Below are 4,088 nucleotides of genomic sequence, written 5' to 3' on the forward strand. Positions count from 1 at the left end.
CAAAACCATGTTCTTTAAACCGCATCGCTCTCACACACAGAGCAGGCCAAGAGCCATTAAGAAAACCAAATGCAAATGACCTCTGTGTCTCATTAAACACAGCCCGGGTTAAAGCGCTTCTGTAGGCGTGAATGTGACGGGACTGGGCTACACTCAAACTCGGTAAGATACGTTTACACTGCATTAAATATGTCGGCCACGGAATGAACGGAATTGGCTGGATGAGGCCTTGAGTCCAAGGAGCACAGGCTCTTTCTGGTGTGTCCTCCCTCTCCCCATCACAGGGATTTTGTTACAGAGTGCCAGTGTCGTTAGCTGGTACAGCATGTCTGGACAGTTAGGGTTGTCCTCCAAGTGTTTTGAGCGGCACTGGGGCACTGTGTCAGCAGCATTTTAAACAAGAATCAGTCGTAGGATTCACGTCTCAGAGTAAGTATGCGCTCCCACGTTGGCGCCGTTGTCTGTTTGAGAGAGTCCGAGTTCATGGGGAAACTGGTGATGAGTAAACAGTGGGGAAACTTGGGTAAAAATGCAAAACTTGTTTTTTTTTTCCATGTTGAGCCCTCTATTTATTCATTCATTCATTATCTGTAGCCCTTATCCAGTTTAGGGTCACGGTGGGTCCAGAGCCTACCTGGAATCATTGGGCGCAAGGCGGGAATACACCCTGGAGGGGGCGCCAGTCCCCCCAACACAGACACACACACACACACATTCACTCAAACACACCAATCCACCTCGCCAATCCACCTACCAACGTGTGTTTTTGGACTGTGGAAAGAAACCGGAGTACCCGGAGGAAACCCATGCAGACACAGAGAGAACACACCAATTCCTCACAGACAGTCACCCGGAGGAAACCCACGCAGACACAGGGAGAACACATCAACTCCTCACAGACAGTCACCCGGAGGAAACCCACACAGACACAGGGAGAACACACCAACTCCTCACAGACAGTCACCCGGAGGAAACCCACGCAGACACGGGGAGAACACACACCTTTTCACAGACAGTCACCCGGAGCGGGAATCGAACCCACAACCTCCAGGTCCCTGGAGCTGTGTGACTGCAACACTACCTGCTGCGCCATCGTGCTGCCCTCTATTGATTATAAATGATAAATAATAATAAGAAAAACTGAAGCAGGGTTAATAAACAGTGCAGATCATGTAAAGAGTGGGTAATGAGAGGCTCCAACTATTTGAGCATTATCAGAAATATCCAGATCAATCCTGACAGGAACGCTCGAGTGAACCCACTGTTTTAAGCCGTATCCAGGCGGCGTAATGAAATGTGTAAGTGAGGGGGAGGAGGTGTGACTGGTGGGACTCACTGCCCCCGGAGTCTGACATCTATTGTCAATGCTTTTATTTTCACGATTATGAAGATGTTATTAGGACGAGGAGTGCGCTGTCCCCAGGACAAATCAGGAAACAAAGTCTCACATTGTTTACAGTAAAGGAGTGGAGGTTTATATAGGAATCAGTCCACACACACACACACACACACACACACACATGACAAAACTCGCAATTAATCTGTGTTGGCTTTCAGTATGTAAATAATGTTAAAGCGAGAATGTCAAGAGGGTAAACAAACAAGTAAACAAACAAACACATTCTACTGTCATTGCTGGAGCTTGTGTGTGTTTGTGTGTATGATTGTAGTCTGGACTTCAGACATGGACCACACTTGTAAACACGAGGTGTATGCGTGCGTGTGTGTGTGTGTGTGTGTGTGTGTGTGTGTGTGTGTGTGTGTGTGAGAGAGAGAGAGAGTAACATTTGTTATAATACATGTAATAAGTGTGTAATAATTGAAAATATACTTCACTCATAGGTTTAATGAGTTGCTTGACCCTGAAACAAATGAAAGTTACCTTTTATATTTATATATATGTTATATATATATATATATATATATATATATATATATATATATATATATATATATATATATATATATATAGTTTCAGGGCATGGGCACATTAACTAAATCTGAAATCTACCAACCCACACACAGTAAATAAACAACCCAGTTTGTTCAGACCGGAGGAGATATTGCTGTGTGTTTGATTTTTGTGGTATTTTGACCAAAGCATTTTGTATATTTTTCATTAAGACGCCAGGGAATTATGATAAAAAAGGTGGAAAAGGTCTGTAGCAGGTAGTTGTCGCAGTCACATAGCTCCAGGGACCTGGAGGTTGTGGGTTCGATTCCCGCTCCGGGTGACTCTCTGTGAGGAGTGTGGTGTGTTCTCCCTGTGTCTGTGTGGGTTTGCTCCGGGTGCTCCGGTTTCCTCCTACAGTCCAAAAACACACGTTAGTAGGTGGATTGGTGACTCAAGAGTGTCCGTAGGTGTGAGTGTGTGAGTGAATGTGTGTGGGTGTGTGTGTGTGTTGCTCTGTGAAGGACTGGCGCCCCTCCAGGGTGTATTCCCACCTTGCGCCCAATGATTCCAGGTAAGCTCTGGACCCACCGTGACCCTGAACTGGATAAGGGTTACAGATAATGGATGAATGAATGAATGAACTATAAATATGGATCTGAATAACCCTTAAATATTAGTAAGAATACATATTAAAACGTATATTAATGAGTATCTTCAGCCATGAGAGATATAGGTTTGCTGCAGTTAATTGCTTCTGTTCTTGGTTCAAAATGATTTATTACTAAAAGTCTGATGGAATCTTACCCTTAATTATTACTATGATGTTTGTAATAACACTTTCATAAGTGCTGTAATTACATAGCTGGCTGGGGATAGGGCACATAGGTGTTTCACGTTTACATTTTGCGCTTATACCTCCATCTCCCACGTCCTTCACTGCATTGTGAAACCAGTCACAGCACCTTGAGGTGTTTCCATCTTCAGATAATGAGGAGAGGGAGATGGAGTGGAGGCAGACTGTTTTGTTTAGATTAAGGACATGCCTCTCATTCTTTTCCGTTCTTGCTTATTCCTATCTTGTCTCCCCCGTGTGCTTTCATCCTTTACTCTATCCGTCTTTGTTTTCTCCACCGCACCGCATCTCTCTGCACATCTCTTCATCTCTCGCTTCCTTCCTCTGTCCCCTTTTTTTTCCTGACCTCTACCTTTCTCTCCCCATCTCTCCATCCGTGTGTGGATAGCTGCTTAGCGGATGGGGCAGGGGCTTGTGAGAGCCATCAGGGGGCCTCTACAGGGACACACTGTGATTTTAAAGGGCCAATAGCGGGATGAATTTGGTGGTCTGATAGGGCAAAGACAATTGATCTGTCAAGTGTGAATAAGGGTGGACGTTCTAAATTAGAGAGAGAATGTATGAAGCTGGAACAGGAGAGGGAGGTGAGAGGGAGAGAGAGAGAGAGAGAGAGAGAGAGAGAGAGAGAGAGAGAGAGAGAGAGAGAGAGAGAGGAATATGTGCATCTACCTCCAGTTCTCTGGTGTGTTTGTCTCCGTCTCTATGTGAACCCATCAATCCTGGTTAGGGAATACCAGGCCCAAAGGAGAAGAGGAAGACAAGCAATTCCCCAATCAAACCTCTCTATTTCTCCCCCTCTCTCTCTCCCTCAACAGTTCTCTTTCACACACCCAAGAAAATAGAGGCCAAAGCATAACTACATTTCTTATTACGTATGAAGCTGTGCCTCTTTTCAAACTCGTGCTAATGCAATTCCAGTGGACGACTCAACACGCTTGGAGGAGAATGCTTACTCTCCAGATCTGCCGGATCAGCCAACAGACAGCCATGCTTCTCCCTGTGTCTGCGTGGCTTTCCTCCGGGTGACTGTCTGTGAGGAGTGTGGTGTGTTCTCCCTGTGTCTGCGTGGGTTTCCTCCGGGTGACTGTCTGTGAGGAGTGTGGTGTGTTCTCCCTGTGTCTGTGTGGGTTTCCTCCGGGTGACTGTCGGTGAGGAGTGTGGTGTGTTCTCCCTGTGTTTGCATGGGTTTCCTCCGGGTGCTCCCGTTTCCTCCAAGCAGTCCAAAAACACACGTTTGTAGGTGGATTGGCGACTCAAAAGTTTCCGTAGGTGTGAATGTGTGTGTGTGTGTGTTTGTGTGTTGCCCTGTGAAGGACTGGCGCCCCCTCTAGGGTGCGCCCA

The 4,088-nt window shown here is 46.1% G+C and overlaps 1 protein-coding gene across 1 annotated transcript in view; it reads right to left on the bottom strand.

Moving 5' to 3' along the window:
* celf4 (CUGBP, Elav-like family member 4) overlaps positions 1-4,088 on the bottom strand; it is a 102,037-nt gene that overhangs the window by 18,593 nt on the left and 79,356 nt on the right.

The sequence above is a fragment of the Hoplias malabaricus genome, chromosome 15, assembly GCF_029633855.1.
Source record: "Hoplias malabaricus isolate fHopMal1 chromosome 15, fHopMal1.hap1, whole genome shotgun sequence".
NCBI lineage: Eukaryota > Metazoa > Chordata > Actinopteri > Characiformes > Erythrinidae > Hoplias > Hoplias malabaricus.